Raw genomic sequence first — 24,143 nt, 5'->3', positions numbered from 1 at the left:
AGACAGGGCTAGATTTGATTGGAATAACACTGGTGTGCACCGAGCAGGCAGAAATGTCCATCTTGACAGTGACTGCAGAACGCTTGCCGAGATGCAGCTGAAATAGAAGCCAGCCACACGGAGAAAACAGCTTCTACTGGTCTTTATTTAAATTTATGGAAGAGAATTGACACATACATTCTGACATACTAGATCGTATAAGCTCAGACACAGACACAAAGACTTAAGGATTTGAATAAGAAAAAATAAATACAATCAGTACATCATAAGCAAAACCTTTCTATCTGTTGTCTTCAATAGGGGAATTCCAGGTTGGGCCTATTGTATTTGTGTGTGTGTGGGTAGATGTGTCTGGGGGTAGGTGTTTATGTGTGAAATCACTGGATAACAAAGGGAAAAACATAATAGTTTTGCATATTTATAAGCATGACCAAGTTTAAAAGACAGCAACAAAACACTGCTTGCATTATTAGTTTCCCTGATGAATAAAATGTCTTTTATTATTTAAACAATATTTTTTTACACTATTTGAAGATCATATCTCTGTGTTTTTATTTGAACTTTATTTCAGTCTTGGTCACTTGAGTGTGTTTCTACAGTGTATTTTCTAGATAATCTAAAGACTACTTGTCAGAGTCTTGACAACCTTCACAAGTCTGACAGCGTAAACCTTGTTTATCACTACACACAAATGAATTTAAGATGCTAAGTTTTGCATATTCATGATCATTATCCGCGTTCATTTTTGGTTGAACACAGGAAACGTATTGAAGACAGACTGTGACACACTTCTCCAAAGGGCAACAACCCCATGACTTTGATTAATCAGTCTCATTGGAATGATGTCACATGTTCTTTATTTTCTCATACAGAGTGCAAGCAGAACAGATGGTATCTGGGAGTAACATATTCTCATTAGGAGGTCCAGAATCTGCATATCTGAAAGGAAAACGAGAGAAAAGGGGGAGGGGGGGTGGGTGAAATCCTCAGAGTTTTGGCACAGATCAACCCTCTGACCTTCTGTCCAGTCTGCTGGCCGACAGGCAGCAATGAAAGGATGGAGCAGGAAAGGAAAACTGACAGCCTCTCAGTGGCAGAGAGCTCCAGATCTGAGTCGGTCTAATCAGTAATCACTGATATGTTGCTTTCACCTTTTACAGGGCTTTTGTTACAAGAGAAAATCAATAAGCAGCAATACTCTCCATACAAATAGAAAGGTTGAGTCTCTTCTGTAACCGCATTCATAATAATCACTATACCACTGGAGCATGTTTGTGTATGTGTTTTAGTGTAAGGGGGTTGGTGGATGAAGGCACTGCTCCTGTATACCAACATTCAGTAAGTGATGGGAAATCAACAAATATTCAAAAGGTGAGTTTATTACATCAAAAAATTAATTAGTAGCTGCTTAAAAAAATATAAAGAGATGATTAGAATCTTAACAGAGACATATTTGAAAAGAAGGTTGCTTCACTTTAACTCAGAATGGTAAGTTGAAACATTGCCATTGACCTTTTTGTGTTTGTGTGTTTGAATGTGCTTTTCTCGAATCATGTGGTGCCCTTTTGTCTACCTAACACTACCTGGCAACTAAATGACATTGGCATGTACCTTGACTGATGTGTCAAAATGAGACGATGGCTGTCTGCTCCAATTACTGTCTTTGTTTAAAATTCAGTGCATCACTTACAGCAGGTTAAGTTGGTGTTTCTTGCAGTGACAAGTAGCTACAACAGTGGAATGTCTGCGGTGACTGCATCATTGGCATAAAGGTCATGACCACTCTCAGTGGGAGTTGGACTCTGCCAAGGTTGTGCTTCGTCACCTGTGACTTTCATGGGCATGGTTTTACCCATCAGTCAAGAATTAGTAATTGTAAAGCTGCAGGACTGCTTCTATGCTTTTTTGCAGATGAGGTAGAGCTAGCTTCATGAGCTGAACAATGTCCAGTGTGCTCTGGGGCTGTTTGTAGCTGCATGTAAAGCAGTTGGGAAAAGTTTAAGGGCAGGGTTGCCTGCTGTGAAAAGGTGCATTCTTTATTTCTAGTTGGGAGGTTGTTGCTGGCCTTAGTGAAGGTGTACAATTATCTTTGGGTATCACAAATAAGGTTACGATGGAGCACAACAACAGGCCAAACATTGAAGGAGCTGCAGTCATGCAAACCAGGCTACTGTGGTGAAGAAAGAAGAAAGCTCACATGATTCCCACTCAACCTGCTGTATGTCCTTACCCTTACTAATGCAAGCCCGTTCCAAGAGACTGAAAGGTGAAGAACATGGACACCAGGTCCTGAAGTTATGCTTGGAAGTAGTGTGAGCAGCTTAAATATCCTGAAATAGCTCAGAGAAAAGATTCTGCTCATGTGACAAGTTAAAAAGTAATACACTAAAAAGCCTTACTTTTTCTTTTTTTTTAATTCATGGTCTGTAATGTTAAAATCTGTGGAGTAAAAAATTCTGTAGATTCATAAAATCATTTAAAATGGTTACAATATGTCATTTAAAAACGTCGGTTAAAAAGCTAAAAAAAAGTGTTTATTTACATTGTTTACTTTATTTTATTTTGTTTTGTTTGTTTAATATAAGCAGTAATAGTGTCTACCTGTGATATGCAGAGTGGCCTTGATCGGATAGTGTGAGATGAATTGCGTCTGTCTCCACGCACATACCTGGGGAACTCGCAGTGTTTTCCTCATTAGAGTAAAGTTCTCGCTGAGGAAACAACAATGCTTCACTTTCGTGATTATTTCTCACAATTTTTCAGGTATGTTATGAATAGTAAAAAGAGCTAACATGTCTGTAGTAACTTGCTAACATGTTAAGAGTGCTAAGACAATGTTTTGTGATATTTTGAGTAAGTTAGAGTTACATTTTGTCAAGAGTAGTAAAATGTGTGGGCGTGAGTGAACCTCGTAGTGGTGTGCCATTTTGTGCCGGTTGTGAATTCACGTGTACACATTGTGACTATTGTTGCAACTTGAACATGGTGTGTACTCTCTACTCTCCTGTAGACATAGTTATTGCATTGTACAACACTGCTTCACTCTCGTGATTATTTCTCCCCATTTCTCAGGGGAACAACACTCATTTGCAAAGAAAAGAGCCAGTCTGGGTGAATCAGACATTGATTAGGAGGCCTTCCAGGCACCTCCCAATGGAGGAATTCCAACAAAGCCAGACTGGCTTGGAAGTGCCTCTGAATTCCCCATGAGTGGATGTGGCTTTGGGTAAAGGATTTTGCTGCCACTTCAACACAGACTGTGAGGTTATAAGGTTGAAAATGGATGAATGGCTTAACACATTCGAATTGTGCACAGAAACTGTGTCAAAAACAGTGTATGTAACTGTCTGTGTGCTGTTATAGCGTCCCCAACTTCCACTGACTAGTCTCCATGCTTCAAGTTTGACCTTCAGCCCAAATATCATCTGCTACATCATTGTGAAAGATCAACGGAGGATATACTTACAGAAAATAATAGTGTAGTTTTACACAGCTACTCCTGAGTACGGACTGCATACGATCACCTGGTCCACAGGGAAGATGATTGTCTGCAGCCTGTTTTCTCTACATACCTCTAAATCTGGAATTGTGCTGAGATTATAATGATCTATCCTTCTCACCTTGGTTACAACATCTTTGAGAGAATTCCCTCAGGCCAGAGGCTGCAGAAGATGAATGCCTCGTGCCACCACAAATGTTTTCGGAACTGGAAGGGTAGCTGTAAGATGAACCAGATTCTGATATAATAAAGCAATCAGGGCTGCACTATCATGTGGTATCATGCAGAGACCACAACCCCAACCATATCACACACCCACCTATCCACACGTACATGAACCAAAAGCCACCTGTTCCCTTTGTTTCTTCTCCAGATCCTACAGCCTCCGGAGAGAAGTGATGTGACTTCATGCCCCAGGATCTGCCAGTGGGAAAGTGGCCTTGCAAAGCCCTTGTAGTTGAGTCTGACTCATTCTGTGTCTCACACTGCAGCCACAACAACAGCCACAAACCTCAAGCTCTCTCAGGTGAAAGTCAGATAGTTCGAAGCGTTGGTGCCAGTGGGTAGTGTAAACACCAGTGTTGACTGCAGGAGAAAAAGCAGACCTCATAACCATCTCTGCCCCCAACTATGAAGGTGAAAAGGGAAGTGGCTTGTTCCCCCTCTGTGGCAGAAAGGTGACATGAAGCAACATACACAGATCAGCTGTAACATTATGACAACTGATTATCTTGTTATCATTGCACATGTAAGTGGGTGGGATATATTAGGCAGCAAGTAAACATTTTGTCCTGTTGTGTTAGAAGCAGGAAAAATGGGTCACGTTTTGACAAGCGCCAAATTGTGATGGCTAAACGACTGGGTCAGAGCATCTCCAGAACTGCAGCTGCCTGGTCTGCAGTGGTCAGTACCTATCAAAAGTGGTTCAAGGAAGGAAACATGATGAACCAGAGACAGGGTCATGGGTGGCCAAGGCTCATTGATGCATGTGGGGAGCGAAAGCTGGCCCGTGTGGTCCGATCGAACAGACAAGCTACTGTGGATCAAACTGCTGAAAAAGTTAATGCTGGTTCTGATTCAAAAGGTGTCAGAACACACAGTGCATTGCAGTTTGTGGCGTATGGGGCTGCATAATATTATGACCACCAGCGTACCCAGGTGGTCATAATGTTATGGCTGATCAGTGTAGATAAATAGGTAGATTTTGGCCAAATATGGTTCTAATACAGGGATATATGTTGGTCACCATTCAAAAGCATCAGAGCAACTACTGTATTAGTTGTAATACAGTAGTTACAGTATGGAGTTTTTTTTTTCTGAACCCTTAAATGACAGGTGTCATCTAGTTACATAGAGACGGAGAGGTATTCTGCACATTTTCTAAATATGATGTACACAAACAGTGCATTATTGTCCTATATCAACATGTTTTTTTTTTATTATTTGCTTTTTTGGACACTGACCTTTTTGCTTCACATGCTTAATAAATCTAGTATTTTCCCTTAAATCCTAGTGAGTAGCTACAGGTCTACAGGTCCTAATCCCTTTTTCTATCACAGTTTCGGGGAAAAATAATCTCAAAAAAGCTACAGTAATACCTTTTATGACCCACCACAATATTTTAGAGAAAATCTACAGTTTCCAAGGCAGTCCTGCAGGCAGCCCTGACCCCTGTGTCTTCTTTTAAGATAAGTAACTGCTAGACAATAATTTAATCATTTCAAACCTGTGCAGCAATCAATACAATAAACTCTGCCATTTTGCCTCAAAACATGGGAGGATGGGACCAAAGAAGTACTTAAATTGTTTATTTCCCAATTCACCAGCAGTAACACTGAGTCTCCATTATCGTCTAATCCCTCGCAGTGCACTGCATTGGCCTTTCCATTTAATCCGATTAGTGTAAAACACAATACAGTATCTGTTATTGTCACACAATCCACACCTATCTACTTCTGTTCAAAAGACACAGAAATCCGAAAAGCATCTGCAACTTAAAAATGCTAGGCAAATAATTGTTGCTATCTAAACAAGAATAATTACAAATCCACAAACAAACACTCAGCAGATACTTTCTTTGATACTCTCTAAAGTTAATTATAGCTCTAAAAGCAATTCTATGCTCCCATGTGAAAATGGGAACTTAATCTATGTACAATATCCCTTTTCCTTAGTCATCTTTTGAGTGCTCTCTCTCCTTTGGCTCGCCTTTTTTTATTTTTTCTGCTGCAACAATACTTTTACCAGAACTTGGAGATGTGATTACATAACCTCCTTTGCTTTTCAACCTCCCTGCTGCACTGTTTTTTAAGCTCAGAAAGTGATTTTACATATTCTAGAGATTATTTTAAGGCACAACTGTATCTGGCTGCAGGCTATAATAGACCCTTTAATCCTGTAGGAGCTGGGGTATATACTGTCAGAGACTTAAAAAAAAGATGAAAGAAAGCTACAAAAAAGTAAGGCATGGGAAATCACTGTCTGCCTTAAATGTTTTTCAACTATCATAATAATAATAATAATAATAATAATAATATTACGGCTACAGTCAGAAAAACAGATTCATAAGAGATCTTTTGATTGCATGTAGCATTTCATCCCATGCCTATCGTTGCCTTTGCATGGAAGTCTGAAAATCTCTAGCCTTTTAGCTTGTCTATGATAAAAAGGAAATTTGTCAAGGGAGGCTGAGAGATGTCGCTTCCGCCCTAATTGCATAATTTTGATGTCTCTGATCTACACTTCGGTGGTTTGTGTACTTTGTGTTCATGACTTTTATATCTCTACCCTCCATGGATGGCACAAGATGAAATGTTGTGAGAAAGGTTTGTTTTAATGGGAAAGTTTTATCCTCAAGTTGTTTCATGAAATGCCTCTTGCTTTTCCCTTCAAAGGATGAGTCAATGAGTGAATCGAGCGTTGGATGACAAGAGAAGGACCATGAATTGTAAAGTTGCATTAAATCTCTGTACTTTGTAGCTCCAACAGAGGTCAAAATTGTGGTGGCCGGGGCGAAAGTCGAATATATGTTTAATTCATATTCAAACTGAAGAAACAACTAAAATATGGCATTGTAAATCAATTTGGAAAAATTTATTCAAAGTACCATCATTCAGAAATCAGCACTTTATTAATCCCTGGAAGATCATATCATAAATATGAAAGATGGATAAATCGCTAATAGATTTTGATGTAATGGCTTCACTGGAGGTAAAAGAAGTCAGGGGCAAACATACTTTGTTGTCTTCTGTGCTTTCTGTTCTCTTGCTTCCCATATTTCAGGCCTGAATCTCTGCCAATTCTGAGACCAATCCTCATTCTGGAGGGTAAATTAGCATTGCTATAACTTTGCAGCTGTCCAGAGCCAGGCAATGTTCACCTGTGGCTCATCACAGGGCTAACCACATCATCTTTTCACACCCGTATAAAGCTACGTGCAGCTCCACAACTATTCACTTTTTTGGAAGCTGTACGAAGGGGTAGCAGGGGTGGTAGCAGCTACATTTGCTGACCACAACCTGCTAAGTTATTATCTATTTATTTCCTTGTCAAGGCATTGCTGGCTCACTCTGGTATTTTGACAGCCACCTTATTTGGAGCATGACAAGTTTAATTTAAACAGATATGGCACAGGAATGCAAAAAAAGTGGCCCAATTTCACTGTCTGAACAGATGGAATCAGGTTGTATCAGCATCATATACAAATATGTTAGTGCTGCACTTTTTCTTTCTGTCAAGCAGTAATATACAGAATGCGATTTTCTATATAAGAGGGTGTGTGGCAGTTGAGATTTAACAACATGATAGTATTTGTGCTGAAGTGTTTGTCATAGCCTGAACAACTGGCCTGCCTCAGCTTCCTGTGTTATTCTACATCTGACATGTACTTATAGCTTCTCACAGCAGGAGTCTACACACCACAGTAGGGGACTCTTTCAATCTCCACATGGCCAAAAGCTATACTGACCTGTGTGAAACATCTCTGATTTCACCAAACCCTTGGGGCTTTACAATAAAAAAAAGAACCTGAATAGAGAAGCAGCAGACACACAATTCTCATCATGGTATACTTACTATATGAGGTAGAGTTTGTTTTTTTACATGCAAATTTGTGTTTTTGTTGGGTACTTTAGAACAAAGGGCAATTTCTCATGTGCTCCGAATTTTAGAAAACAAAATCTGCTTATTTGGCTGAAGTGCAAGTTAGCAAGTGTATTGCTTTGTTATGGACACCTGGAGGATGTGTGACGAGGCTGTGAACCTCTTCCAGGAATAATGTAACCAGAAGAATTTCATGGATAATTACTCCCTGTGTGAGTGGAAGCAGAGCCATGGCCTGTGTGCAGTATTCTTCATTGTGATTACTGAACACTTTGCCATCACTACAATCACTTTATGAGTGCAGGTTGCACTTAAAAGCATATTAATTTTGCATTCCTGGTCTTTCTTGTCCCTAGTTTTCCTTATTCTTGCTTAAGGTGGTAACTTAGAAGAGACAGTTTGTGACTTTTAACTGTCACATTTGCTGATAACTTAAAGAACTTCACAAGAAGCCAGTAAAAATGAACAAAGCCAAGCCATGTCTCTGTGGTAAGTGGATCTGAATTTTTCTACTGACCATATGTTACACATAGTGATCCAAAAACTGGAGCATACGGATAGTATGGTGTCTAATAAAGTTAAAACTGATTTCTTTACATTCTGTTGATTATTTTAGTTAATTGTATTTTATTTTACCTATTGCACCTTTAAAGAGGAGAGTATACTTTTTTTTCTTCTATTTTTAAAATTTTTGCCCCTCATTTTTTTTCATATCACATTAGCAACCTTGGAGTATAAATATTTATTATGCCTCACACCCTGTTATGGAACAACACAAGTTCACAGAGGAGCAGAATAGAGGAATGACATGAGAGCTAAAAAAAATGGACAGCCAACTTGTTATCCAGCACCATCCAAGGCCCGTATTTGAATTCCAAACAATTCCTCGTTCTGTTTTTCTCTTTGCCTTGTTGATCTTTCAGCTATGGGTGTGGGAGATCACCCCGGGGAACAGGAGACATTTTGGTTTAATTGTGTGTGATTGGCAGACTGAGTGTTGATTTCCTCTTCTGTCTGTCTGGATTTGGGTTTCAGTTTGCAGGGGCTCATACAAAGTACCTTTGAAGAACCTAACATACACAAAGGGTGAAATAAATAATGCTGGCCTGAAGTGACCAAACAATGGGTTGAACACTGGAATTGAGAAAATGGCATGCGTTAAGTTACTTTTAATCACACAAGTGGCCTGGGAATCCACAACACAGATCTAAACAGACATTCATGTTTAAAAAGCAGCTGAAACTACAGGGGGTACTTGTTGCTTAAAGGCTTGACTACACTTGGTTTTCTGAAATTAAATTGAAATACATTTGAAGTTTATAAACTCTAATAGGCAGGAAAGAATATTCTAGCAAATACATTGACATCTGTATTTAAGCAATTTTATTCTACTCCTAATTTCTTTGGATGTCTGTTTTAGCTTATGTGTTGCAGAGAAGATAAGATAAGATGAGACAGACTTTATCGATTCCACACTGGGGAAATTCACTTGCTACAGCTGCTAGAAAATACACATGAAATAAGAATAAGAATAGAATAAAAAAGATAAAGATAAGATAAGATAAAACAGAAATAGAAAAAAAAGAATAACAGTTATAAATATGTACAACATATACAGCCAATTTATAAACAGATGTGATGTGATTGATATAGACCATTGCATAGGTCACAGCAGGAGGTAGCGGCACGGTGTGGAAATAAATCTAATTGTACAGGACAAAAAATATATAACTGTAATTTAAAGGCAATATAGGCTATAAATATAGACCTATAAATACAGTAAAGTTGTTTAGGTGTGTGTGTGTGTGTGTGTGTGTGTGTGTGTGTGTGTGTGAGATAAGTGTTGGGTGATGTTACAGACACAAAAAAATTGGACTTCATGAAACCCTTACATAGTTGATTTAAGCTATAGTAAAGGAAACAATTACTTTTTCCCATTGCATTAGAGTTTGTCATTACGACAAATGTCCAATGATAAGTGGAAACGTGATGCCTTGTTCTAATGTTCATGATGTGATCATCTGCATTCAAGCTCTTTAAGTCACAGGAGGGGAGAATGATTAATAATGACTTCAAGGATGAGGGCACAAGAGACAGTAAGTGAAGGGAAAAGTAAAGGGAATGTTGTTACATTTCATCTCTTCTTCTCAGAGAAACCAAAAGTCATTTCAGCCCCTGAATAGGCTACGCTCAGATCCATTAACGCAATAAGCTTGAATGAGGTGAGGGATAATTTGGGAAAGATGATGGAGATATGGATAAATTGAATTAAACTCAATATTGATAATTGCAAAGCTATAGACCAGATTTTATGTCCCCTAAAAACTATTAAATAAAGTGGACACCTTGGAAAAGAGAACCATAAGGATTTAATTTGACACATAATTATAATGGCTTTTGTGTGCAGCTTCCATGTGTGTACCAGTAACTACATCGACAATACACATTGAACTTCACACTAAGCGTCCATATGAGCAACTGAGCTGACAAACACAATTGTACTTTCTTATACTCTGCTCTACTTTTCAGAAGAAATATCACCAAAAGTGTATGTGCAAATATACAGCTTAGCCAATTTAGCTACGTTGACAGTACTCTGACGCATACTTGCTCCAGCAGTTTGTAATGAATGAATTTATGCACTGATTTGAACCTTTTTTATTCTCTGAAGAAGAGCCAGTTGATTAACTTTTCTGTCTAACCAATCAAAGATAGCATTCCATATCTCGTCTACATTAATACACAGAGGGTGGACACAGTAATATGTACACATTGTACTGTACTGTATTGCACTCCAGTACAGTTCCACAATATTTCCCCAAACATAATAATGTAATCAACAAATTAATTTTACTGTATTAACTATATTTTAAAGCTTCACAAAGGTAAGATATGTTGCTTAGCTGTCACAGTGGTTGAATTACACTGTCTGAGGTTTATTATATTCATTAACATTACACATCATGTCATTGACTGGACTTGAAAATGAATGCTTGAGTGTGTATGTCATGAAATTCCTATTGATTTGACCAGGAGGAAGAGTCAATCATACAAAATAAGGATGTACAGACACTGCACATTGCTTTTACCAACTGAGTTTGCCAACTAACAATAAATACGGAGCTATATAAACTTGATGCAGTATGACTCATAGACGTGTTCAGCAAAAGCAACTCAGCAACTCACTATACATTTTCACTATTTATGTGGCAGATTATTGGTAAAGTCTCACATCAACTTTAAAATCTCTAAAATCTGACCAAACATTTAACACATATTACTGCGTATGCAAATCAAACCTGGCTCATTGGAACTTTAAAAACATCATGTCCAGCCAAAAGCAAAGTGTGGTGCATTTGACTATCAGTAAAACCACACAAGGAAAAGTCTGTATACATTTAGAGAAACATTGTCTAATCAAGAACAAAGAATTATTCAAAGACTAACATCAAAGACATGCTTATGATGTGCTGCCTGCTTTACCAGTCTTTCCCTTTTCATGCTTTGTAATGAATCTGTAAACTGTGATTGAAACCTGTAATCATGTGCAGATATGCAGTTCCAGTAAAGATAAGTAGCCCTCTGAGACTACAGCCACCATAGTAATTTGAGCAAACAAGCAATTTGAGCAAAGATGTTGGCAACTTAACAGTGTGAAACTGCTTAGATTGTGGATAACAATCTCTGTTGCTCTCTTTATCCTGTTTCATCCTTACAATATGAACCAAGAATTTCAATGTGCAAATGCATATTCCCTTCATGAAATACATTATTTGAAGGAATGTTCTCTTAGTCAAAATTGATTTTTAGATATTAGTAAAAAGATAGAAGAGCTTAGATTGTACACATATTAGGTGGATTTAAAACAATTTAAACTCTGCTGGTACTACTGAGAAAATTAAGCTAGATAACCAGAGTGTGAATTTTAATCCATACCCTCTGAGAAGAGAATATTGCAGGCAGTGCAGTGATGACATTAAAGATTAGCACACACTGAGGTGTCTACTGTGGTGTGGCTGAGATTCTGCCAACTAATCTAACATTGGAGATCAGTTATACTGGGGATATTTCATTCAGTAAATCTAATATCAGAACAATACCTCATCTACTGATTTAGAAACACAATTAACCTTGGTCACATGAAACTTAAATACAGCTTAAATGGCCCTGGCACAAATCCAACCCAACCCAGAACTCTGTAGAGATCTGTAGCATTATAATACCAAATCTTGTCTAGGATTTACAGCTCATACTCAGAGGAGTTTCAGAGATAGCTTAAGTAGTTGGGTTTAGGGATATGTTGGCCCAATAAACCTTGAATTCTATTACCGCTGTGTGAATTGGGAGAAAAGTGTGTTTCCTGCATGTTTTTATTTGCCTTTATACTCAATAAATACAGCCTGTGGTATTAAAAACTGGTTGCAAACACGCAACTGAAATACGTGCACATGAAGAATACATCATAAAGCAATTTACTCCTGCATGTATTTGTGTAGGTGACGAGGATCAAAGTGTATTACTTGAATGATGAGTGCATCTCCGAAACAGATCTTGTGCCAGCTTTTCAAATTGAAAACATTTCTGCTTAGGACATCTAATAAAAAGCTATAATATGAGCCTGGCTGGTAAAACGAGGCCCATAGTCACCTACAGAAGAATCTTGATAAACTGTCTTTCTTGTTCAACATCAGCACTCCATTATTCATTTGTTTAACCACAACAAGGATCACCGTTTCATCCTATGATAAGCTAGAAAGGGGCTTTCATAATTGCTCTTTTTAATGGGAAAAAAAGATGGGCGTTCTACCTGCCTTTGCAGTGCCTTCTAAACACCTGGGCCCTGCTGAGAACAGCCGAGCCTTTGATCTGGGCTCCAGGGAGCCTTTCTTTTTCAGCAGAATTACGGATTAGCATCAAAATGAACAGGGGCAGACACTCAGATGGCTAAGTATGTCATAGGGTAGAGGAGAGCCAGACAGACAAACAGAAACGTTATTGAAATAATTGTTTAACTGTTCCAGGATTGCTGTAATGGCACATTTTGTAAAAACATGGAGTCAATTTGAAAAGAAGTCAAGTTATCCATTTACATCCAAGCGGTGGGTCATAATGGGGAGCTTTTTTCGTACACTTCTTTACCCTCAGTCCTAGATGAAGCAAAGTGCTGTTAAAAAGCAGTGAGAGGACATGCACATGAACTATCCCACATGATCATCATCCTTAACACAAAGTTCAAGCGGCTGCACATGGAATAACTTTCAGACTAGACTTTGCTGTAGTGTTGCATAAAATAACGAACCTATGAAAAATATTCATATTCAATAAAAACTGTAATCACTCTATACAGAGACTAAAATAATGACTGTGTTCATCATATAACCCACATTAGACAGCAGTAAGGGCCCACAGCAGATTTTTGTTTTTTATAAAATACATTAAATTAATAAGATAAATTCAAGTAAAATTCTCTTACAAAACAGAAAGATTTCCCCGAAATCCAGGCAAACAGGAGGAAATCCGCTCAAAACAGACATCACATAAGCCCTGAGCTAGACCCTTGAAGTGCAGCAGGGGGCCCAGGAAAGCAATTTCTCCCTTGACATCACCAACATCACTACCACTGTGTGTGTGCACACAGCTCTCATATGCACAGTATACTCAGGTCTCTCAAAATTCGAATACATGGCATCACGTGATGAAAAACTACCATATGCTCCCACTTTAAAATGTGAATTTAACTTTAAAGCGTGTTGGCAGAAATGTAAGATAATAACATAATAGGACAAGCATAGTGATACCCTGGAGGGGAAAAAAATAACTGGCTAAATCATTTTATGCATGGCATGGTAGTGTACAGCTTTGCGTTTTTTTCAGAATCAAATTAAGTAAATTAACACTAATGTCTCACTCGTTCTACAATAACTTGTACATATAAAGATTTAGAGGTTTTTAAGATTTTCATGCTCAGATGAAAACTAGTCAGACCTCAGTCCAACTCCTCCAAGGCCTGGGTGATCTAATGCTAACACGAGAGAGTAAATCACAACTAAGATAGAGCAGCAGCGCATATATGCTCAACATGACAATGCAGGGTTTTGAGCGCCACGGTTATGAAACAACAGTACTGATTAACATAAGAGTTTTACTGGATTTATGGATTTCTGTATCATGCATAATAACCATGGAATTTCTTCTGAAATTGTTAAGTTATTGGTATTATAATTTCACACAACAATTACTCAAGCCCTCCTTCGATTATATAAATAATTTCAGTACTTCACAAAGGTGTAGATTAGAGCAAACACTGTGTTTGGACTGGCTGCTTAAAACAAACCAACAAAAAAAGAGACAGAGCTAAGAATCAATGATGATAGCAATAGATATACTGCATCAAACACTTGAGTTCTGTAATATTAAAGAGCATTCACTGTTGTTTATTCCCCACATAAAATAAAATGCATGGCATCATAAAAACAACATACTTTAAAATAAATCCTCTGAGATTCTAAGGCAAATAATAGGGCTCGATATTTCATGACATTATAAGGCTGTTTATTTTTACACTTAAACAGTCTTGAATTATTAGAGTGAATATGACCAATATGCTCTTGAGAAATAAACATCAGCCTTCATATTTCATACAAGCAGAAGTAAGCAACTGCTTGTGATATGAACCTACCAGAACCTTTCTTAATAAAAGGAGATCTCAAATTTTCATTTGTGTCCCACTTTTAAGAAACTGCTGTATACAATAAATAAACCCATGCTTTTATTGCTTTTCAATCAAAGCAGAAGATGCAGAAGATATTCACTTAGCTTCTCTTTCAGAGGGTTTATATATGTAACCCTTCAAATATGTCTGTGATTTAAAAAGTTTCATACATTCCAGTGGCACTTTTGTGAAGAAGAGCTTGATGCATTTCAGAGCAAATTATCAGAGCTACTCAAGTTTTAGGTTTTACATGTAATATATATGGCAGATGTTAATAAAATCCCAGTAATCTCAGTACTAGTTTCTGAAGGGAAAATAAGTCATGCAACTATAAAAAGAAGAAAAAAGCACTCAAAGTTTAGTTAGGAAGTAATTCTTTCAAAATATATTTTAATATGGCTCATTTTCTAAGGACCTTAGACTGCACTTTGGTTTTTTAAGTCATAATTATAATTCATTTTAAAATGAAATTATTGGAGAAAAGAACATGGTGCGCTGGTAAAAAAAAAAAGATTGTTATTAACGGTTCTCATCATTTTCTTGCAGTAAAAACATAATTCCACACACTTTGTTAGGGAACACTGTAATCAGAATTTCAAAGTCTTTGACCAAAATAACTCAAACATTTTAGAACATCTAATAGATAGACCGATAGATAGATGATTTATTGTGCTCCATAGAGGAAATTTGTTTTCACAGGCTGTGCACACCCAGAATATCAATTAACACACAAGACAAGAGACATAGCCAAAGGGAACACAGTACATAATAAGAGAATAGAGTGGTGAATGGCTACACTGGTAAACCTGGAACAATTGCAACTTGTTGATCTGCAGACTCTGTCAGACATGCTGCCGAGTAGGACTGGTACAACTTTAGTAATGACCATGTCACTACTGTTTGTTGTGACTTTGGATTTAACTCTGGATCCTGCCAACTTAGAAGCTCTTTGATGAGTTCTCTGTTGCCTATTGTGGCACTCACACAGAAGTGAGGGGAATTACTGGTAGGGGACACCAGTCACCTTTCTCCAGAGGATGTGGAGATGTGCAGCAGGGTAGGAGGCCCATATCCTTCAGTGTACGTTGCATATTGTTCTACTTGTTCCATCAGTCTGTTGTGGCAGGTGCACTGCTCTCTGTGTGTGCTAGTGTGGGGAGGTGGAAAGAAAAAAAACAATGAAAAAGGCGGACTACAGAGTAGCAGAGGAAGGAGCAGTGGGGAACATATAGAGAGCCAATTGTGCCCCAGCATAGACAACAGATCTCAAGCTTTGTGAAACTGCCTCTGAATTCATAACCTCACTGTGCATCACGGAGTGCTATATAGAACTTATGTATGTCTCTCTTCAAGGACGGCCTCATACTACACATGATTACATGTACATGTTCTGTATATGACTCAGTATACTTCATGCTGATAAATGGTTTGCTCTGATTTTGACAGCGATAACAACTGCACTGAATGTCTTCTTGGTTGTTAATGTATGTGAGCCTTGTTCCCATGTTTTACGTGTTCTAAACAATTTTGCACAACACTGAAAAAAACAGTCAAAATGAATCGATATGAGCGATAGAGGAAGATGGAGACAAATAGCAGGGTAATGCTCTCTGTGTCTGGTGTTGTTTCAGTGCACTGTGCGCTCACTCAGGGTTATATACGCATTAATGAGTGTGTTGTTTTTTGGGGGGGAGAAAGCATTCCACATTGATTGATGCTGCCGGAGACCTAGTGGCTCAGGAAAAAAAGACAGCACATTCTTCCACCTGTAATCCCTTTCCTGCTCCCAAACAAATCATCAGATGTATAGATGGAACTGCAGGAAAATGTATATGTGGATTAACAGTGAAAATTAATTCAAGGACAATTGCAAATACTCTACATTGCCTTGCAACTATACAACTATTACAAGTTTTGGAAGTCATGAATTCTCTCACATGATAGGCAGTGTTGTGCATGATTGTGTTAAAAGAGATGAACGGTGAACTGAATGTATCTGTTTGCAACTAATGAACAAGGACATGAATATTGTTAACCCCCACCAGAGATAATGTCGTCATACACTGTAGAGTTAAAACTCAATTAAAACAGAAAAAAAGGAGTACATAAGATTGCGATACTTCACTTTCATTTTCAGTGCTATTGCGTTGGCGCACCGCATCGGCGCACTGGCTCATTAAGTGGATGATGATCACAAGAAATCATAAACAAAAGGTAAGAACACAAGCCAACATCTGAAAAGTTTTTTTTTCCTCCATTTTTCTGTGTTAACTGAACTTTGAGCTACCTCTAATTTAGTGTAAACTTGGACACTTCTGGTAGGACGGGGAAATGTAAAAGCGATTAGAAACAGCCTTTAAATTTGACTGGAGGTAAAAGCAGAGCAAGTAAGAATTTATTGAAGTCCTTTTGTTAAAGAACATCTTAATGTTATCTGTGAACATGAACAACACTATCCCTGGGCTACAGAACACTGTCACCTGGACCTGTAAATGAACTGGGACTGTTTAATGAGAAGAAATGTGTCCCAACGAACACACTGTAGAGTACCTCTGTTTTCAAGACTGAACAGCTGCTCAGGCATGAAAACAATACAGGTTTAGTTCTCAGTTGTCTGTTGAAGGTGACTGTCAGAGCCCCTTGGGTGTCGCCGGTGATAATAACTTTGGATTTTTCCTGTTAGTCAGAGCCGGTCGGCCCCACGCGCTCAATACAAGCTGCATAAGGCCCTACAAATTATGCAAGGGCTGCTCCTCCCCCTCATATCAGAGCGGGTGTCAGTGTTTGCAACCATGAGATGATGAAGCGGAACTATCTGTCATTAAAAGAGAAAAAAAAAGAGTGGATTGAGAGTGAATTTTCTTTTCTCCAAGATTGATGTCAGCAAATAAGAGTAACATTAAGTTGATGTGCTAGCTTGCAGTGCATCTCTCTAGTCTATATGTCACTTCCAGAGCTGTTCTGTGACTGGCAAAAATGAGAGGGGAATACAATTATTTATTACGTTTGAGCAGTGTATATAAACTGAAGCTGACATACAGTAAACCTCCACTAATTAATGCACTTGAATACAAGCTTTGATAGGGACTGAATCGATGAGGAACAGCGTGTCTGGCTCTGTAAGAGGGAGGTGATACAGAGGAAAACTCAGTTTACCAGTGAGTAGGTTAGGTTCACAGAGTCAGTTAGGATTAACAAATTTAGTTTTCACTAATCCTGCTTTCTGAAACTGGGGATTAAGGTGCTTACCCGCTGAATATTGAACCATAACTGCAACACAGTGTGAACAGTGCCAAACCGCAGTCTCCCCAGCCTAGCTTTTCTCATACTCAGTGGGTTCAGTTTGGTTCAGTTAGTTGCTTGACCAAAAAATCATTGTGATTGGCTGCTCTGTCTCAGGCTCAGTGTGTGAGAGTGGCCAGCACTATTTTCTTTCTACTGAACTACACCCGCCAACCATAGTTGAACGTTAGACTCATGAGTCATGAGTTTGGGCCTCATGTCCATGAATAGATGCACGCCAGTTCCTACATGAACCTGCCCATAACGAGGTCATTGGATTTTCTTGAGTAATCATGAGTCTGGAGTTTTTCAAGTGTATTTTTTTGGCATCCTTGAACACCACAAGCCGAATGAAATCTGGTTCCATTACGTTTGAGAGAAGGCAGACATCTCTGCGGCCAATATCACCAAAATTCAGCAACTCACACCACAACAATGTAGATGGTTAAATAACACTAAAGATAGGAAGGGAAATATGTAGTTAGAATTTTGGGATGTCCCTTAAAATGTGACCCATGGAGTTTTCTTGTAAACAAACAAAAGTTATGTTTACATTCAGTGTTACTCACAAAAACTTGAGCTCTAACAAATGTGTCAAGTGCAGTCCTTCCTTATGAGACATCTGCAAAGCCTAGTTTTTAAGTATTTAAAGTCCAGCATTGTTTAAAATACATGTTCACTTGCTTGTGGTCTTCTTAACTGCCTTTGTTGGTGCATTGTTGACGTTGATGTGTTACCGCCATCTGTAGATCAGTGAAATGTTGTGAAACCATTCACAGGTCTGTGTATCGCATGAATGTACATCCTTGTGCATGAGATAAACAAAACAGACCCATGCAGAAAAATCGCTTCATATGGCTAATAACCTTAAGGTCCACTTGTTTATCAGTTTATCACTGCTAGCCCATATTAAAGATCATCATCATGAGATGTGATGAACTTATGACCCTGCACAAAAATCTTGTATGGAGTCAGTCTGCCACAGAACTACATGAGCCTCAGTACAAATCCTACTCCAGATGGCCAGTCCTTTCCCTGGCCTCAGTCTTTTGGCTTTTCTCCCTGCAGGAAACCTGCAGTGGCTCCAGTAGGGGTGAAACAACAATTAACCAATCTCTCCACATTGCCTCAGCTGCTAAGTGCAACTGACTGAGAGGATGTTAACACAAAGTAAAAAACAGGTTTCTCTTTCCAGAAGGCAGAGAGAGAGATGTGCAGCAGGAATATGAATTCTGACTTGACAGCCAAGAGAACCAGTGAAGCAATCAAACTCAATTGAGATTGGCCAAAGAACAGCCAAACCCAACATACAGAAATGTGGCATTAAGAATGGCTCCCTTGGCTTACTAAAAAACTCCCTTGGCTTACTAAATGACCAGCCCCACACACGTTTACTTTTTTTATGTTGATGATTCTGTGAAAGTTTGTGTTATTTTTTGAGTGATTGACTTTTCTTAAAGATGAAGGACAGCGCAGGATAAAACCTTGTCACAAGGTCCAAGAGTGTGGAAAACTGTTTTGAAGGTTGGTCATCTAGGGTTGAAAGTGTGCACAGCATGTCCTTTTGAATTAATAGTGGACTAACCTTTTAAAAAAAATTGTGAGTCTTTTACAGAGTAACATCTGATGGAGGAGAGATGGTAGAAAAGTAAATAAAGAAGGAAGAATGAAGTAGAGTGCCAAATTTTGAATTGTGACATTTCTAACAAAAAATGAATTACAACTAATTAAATCAGTTGGGTTTATTTGTATTTTCTGCAGTCACAATGTAAGCTCCCATATTGTTTATGAGTGCCATCTGTTTATTATGCAGAGACCAATGTCAGTGCAGGAATATTTTTGGGTTGGGTTGACTCAAATAACACTGGTTACATACAATCTGTGTGTGGAATGCTTCTCACGTCTGCCCTAAATTCAGGTCTGTAAAAGGACAGGAGAGGACATTGAGGATCAACAGAAAAAAAGACATTTACTAATGATAGGGCTATAAAATTATCCAACAGTGCTAAAGGTGTGCTATTATTAGGGCTCCTACAGGTAGTACTGTATTTCAGTAAACCTTGAGAACACCGGAAAAATGAGTGGTGTCTCCGAAATCATCTGCTCTATTTACCCCTTCAGAAATGTATTTGTATAAGCTAATATCAAGACCATTTTAGTGTAATAAAGGTAGCATCTTGGTCAGTATTGCTTTTAAGGGCAAAGTTGTGCTCTTCAGTTTAACACCCCTTACAACTGCAGTGCAGCCTACACAATAGGATCAGTGCCACGAAGAACCGATTGATCTATCTTCTAATTATTACCTTAAGATGTTCTGTGAGCACCATCATACCAGTATCCAATCAAATCCAATTAACACTGGTGCCCCCCTCCAGAAAACTGCATTGTAGAGGGATTACACAGATATCTGTGCTGGTCTGATTAATGGCCGCAGTAATTAATGCTGAAGGGGTCTGTCCGAGTGCCTCAGTGTAGAGGAGCATACAGCAGTGAGCCAGCTGCAGGGAACAGAGCTAACACTCACACTCATGCACACACACAAGCACGCACACCAAACACCTGGATCCTCTCATGTGCGCATATGTTGCACACAATATGAGGCTTTTTTTGGAAAGTTTTGTGCCTCTGATACATATGGAGATTGGCAGGAAAATTAAAGTACTATATATGGAAAAATCTTTTCCATATACACTTACTTTATGGATATACAAAGACACAAAAAGTTGGATCCATAAATAAAAGTGGTGTAACAGAAAACTGTATTACTGATTATCATGTTCTTGTTCTTTTACTGTTAAGGCCTCACATTCTTTTCAACCTTTCATATAAACAAGGCATTTGAGTGCTCAGTGTACACACTCATACACCATGCAGACAGTGAGAGAGACAGTGGAGAAAAGATGGTGGTGAAAGAGTTTAACAGATGGGGAATGACAGTTGCAGAACTGAGCTAAATTGAGTTAGATAACCCTCCTCTGTTTGAGACAGCATCTGACTTCCTGACGCTTAAAATGTGCATATCATTAAACAAAACAACAATAGTGTACAAATTGCATTGAATTGTGTCACACATGTATCCAACCAGTAACTCTAAAAACATGTTAGCATACATAGACGACAGCAGAATCAAAGGTTGCTTTTAAAAATAAATGTACATTTCTGTAAGTTATGTATTATACAATACTAAATGCTACCCTAATTTTAAGATATAACAATCAAAAATAGGATTAAACTAAACATTACACTCAATGACTACGGCTAGTATCATTAATTTATACTCTTAAATGTAATTATATTACTAGTTGTGTCGCTTTTACTGTCACAACTATTCAGGAAACAGCAAAATCCGCAACTGACACTCCACTGGAGACTTGTCAAGCAGACATACTGTAATGTATAATTGAAGTATACCAATCCAAATAATTCATAAAGCAATCTTCTTGCAGCATCCGTTTCCAGAGATAACAATCCTCAACATCTTCGGCACAGAATTATCACAGGTGGTTGAAGGCCTTAAGCCTTATCACCGGGATGTGACATGCAAATTTGAAGGCTCTTCCTTTGCTTCACTCAGTGTGCATCTATCAGTCTATTTCAACATCAAATGTTCTTTATCGTGCAATTTTATCTCATATTTCAAAGGCTGTGGTTGATATGGCATGACACCAGCCTGATAAGAGCACAAACACCTGCTTGCTCTGCAGGCGTGCAGCTTGGAGAGCCCTTTGTATTGGCTTTGGATTGCTTTACTGAAATGTAAGGTTTAATCTTTCAGTTTTTCACCTGCCTTTCCAAATCGTCTCCATGTCTTTTTTCTCATACTGATGTGTAGTAATTTTCCATAAATTGTAGCCCAAAGGACTATTAAAAGCTTTGCAAACACTTTGTGAAAATTGCTTTGAGTTTCTGCAAGTCCTTCTTGTGTCCTTTTGTCCTTTCATTTGTCTATTTCTTATGCATCTTTTTTGTGTCTTTGAATGAATGCTTGTGTATGTGTGAGTTTGCTCGTACATGGCTGACTTCTGAAATTGTACACACTACTATCACTACATTCTGTTTCGCTCTGTCGCTTAACCAACACAACAGAAAAATTCACAATTCATGAGGTGCAAATACTCAATTCTAAGTATTCTCTGAAGGCCATTTGAAGGGGAGGTGAAATGACTCTCATGAATGATGGATACAAAACTGTTCCCAAAATAAATGTTAATCAATGCTGTAGATGTCTGTTGAACTGAAGGAAAATGTACGACATGCAATGCTTCTGTAGTCTTTTATGAATTCAAACTTTAAATAAGCAATGCATATATTAGCTTTAATTTTGTGGCACACATAGGAAAATATTATTGATACATAGCGCCATTTTTGGCAGATTTGTTAGAAAAGAAACTATAGAATGAGATTAGGGGCCGTATCAGATATGACTAATGCAATCAACAGTTCTCCTTCACCCTTATTCAACATTTAGGAACCTACATCAATTAAAAAGGGCACAAAATACATCCATGTGCACTTTTGGTAGTTTTGTAATTGGTGATAGGTTGGGATAAAACAAATAAATGTATTTTCATGCTTTGTAGGTGGGTATGTTAGGCTGGTAACAATCATGGCAAATAACAATCAGGCATATATCAGTGAAGAGAAGATTTATATTATTTCCGGCACTAGGATTTATATTATTTCAGGCATTTATACTGGCAACCAGTCACCAAAATACCAAACCAAAGCAGGAAAACTACTCCAGCAGTCAGCAGAACAACTATGAACCTTGTAACAAAAACTGCTGTTCACCTGCTCTACAGAATTTGGATGGAAACAATTATATTCAGCTTTTATTACAGAGGAAGGAGCAGAGGCATCTCTCACATTTATATTGTGAAAAGAGTGATGCCTATGGCAGCAAAAAAAAGAAAGAAAGAAAGAAAGAAAGAAAGAAAGAAAAATTGCGATTGATCTACTCACTCTTCAAAACTGCAGCTGCTGTGGTTGTCATTGATAGTCCAAATCAATTTGCATCTGATCCTTTCTCTTCAAGGACCTGCAAAAACATGAAAACATAATAACTCATATTGTTGAATACAACAAATGCACATAAAATTTCACTGTAAGGTCATTGCAAATGATAAATGAGTTATATCTAATACTGCCTTTGTTATAATGATAATGATCTATTAATTAAGTCATTTATTGATGTAGAATACAGCTGATATTTTAAATTCAATGAAAAAAAAAAACAGATAAGAGTTATACCTACAAAAACACAATAAGATTACAACATTTGATAAGAATAAAGAAATGTAACTGAGATTCACATTTTTTTTCTTACACTCAACATTATAGGGGTACGTGTATGTATTTCATGACAATTGTAACACATTCCTTATGTGACAGGATGAGGTGTACATCTAAACATACAGAATGAAGAAACGTTTTCATATGGAGCATTGATTCATCATGAGACCTTCATGTCTACCTCATCTGAAGAAATGACATGTCACAACACAACAAAAGCTTCTTACAGCCAAATTGGTTTTGTACTATTGAAATCTGATAGTCATTAGACACACTGTGGCCACATTAAGCCTTGATGCAATCAAGGCAGTGATAGTTTTGTTGCTGCTCAGGCTGGAAATTGGCAGTAATAAGGATGTTTAAAGACATGCAATGGAGACTATTGATGTACCAGGCCTTTGAGACCAGCCAATAGATTTTTTTTCACTTGGTTACCAGCTCCAGTTGCCAATCTGCTATCATTATTAAGGCTGTCTAGTCTTTACAGGCACTGTAGAATACAAATGAACTGGACTATGCAGCCATAGTTATCATGGAGCAACCAGTTATGTGCAAGGGCAGTTAGAGTAACTTGAACTTTCTCAAATGTCAACTGTCATTGCATTAAGATCATCATGTACTGTGTGTGTATGCAGTGCATCACCCACACACAACTGTATTCATGCACTCAAAGACATAGACAAACAGACACACAATAAAACACATACACAAAGGTATATGTAGAAATAGTTTCTTGCTTATAGGCTTAATGATGAGATAGCACAAGGCAGAGAGCGAATCCATTCAGTTTGACACGTGTTTTATTATTCCTCCATTATGCAACAATTGCTAAATGTCATGTAAATGCTTCAATGAATTTCAATTTACCATAAAGCCACCAAGACCCAATTTGTACTTTGAGTTGATAAAGTGAAATTGAGGGATGAGAAAAAGTGGCACGGTAGAGAGAAGATACTGCATGGGACACTTCCCTGAAAGTAGTATTATCCAACCATGAATACAGAATGTCACTAGTGGTAAGGGAAAAAAAGTCATTCGTCAGCTGTATCAAGACTCTGAGAGTAATTAATGTAGAAACAGCAGTATTGTGATTAGCCTTGCTGAACAAGTACAAAGTGTAAAACATTCACAGCAGTTCAGGTAACAAAATCTGCAGTTGGAACTGACAATCCGGTAGGTTATCATGTTTTCATATGCTTTCATGTGCTAAAACTCTATAAGTACGTAAATGAATCCAAGTTCAGTTATTTTAGCCTA

At 38.0% G+C, this 24,143-nt stretch overlaps 1 protein-coding gene across 3 annotated transcripts in view; it reads right to left on the bottom strand.

Moving 5' to 3' along the window:
- Positions 1-24,143, bottom strand: part of lrrc4ca (leucine rich repeat containing 4C, genome duplicate a) — a 171,108-nt gene that overhangs the window by 96,741 nt on the left and 50,224 nt on the right. For 2 of the 3 annotated variants that reach the window (XM_051383574.1, XM_051383572.1), the window contains exon 2: positions 22,557-22,632. The gene's annotated coding sequence lies outside the window, so the exon portion shown is untranslated. Of the gene's footprint in view, positions 1-15,296; positions 15,460-22,556; positions 22,633-24,143 lie in introns of all 3 variants that reach the window. The other variant, XM_051383573.1, reaches the window with a different exon arrangement.

Source organism: Dicentrarchus labrax, unplaced genomic scaffold (genome assembly GCF_905237075.1).
Source record: "Dicentrarchus labrax unplaced genomic scaffold, dlabrax2021, whole genome shotgun sequence".
NCBI classification, from domain to species: Eukaryota; Metazoa; Chordata; class Actinopteri; family Moronidae; genus Dicentrarchus; species Dicentrarchus labrax.
This window is presented reverse-complemented; position numbering and strand designations above follow the sequence as displayed.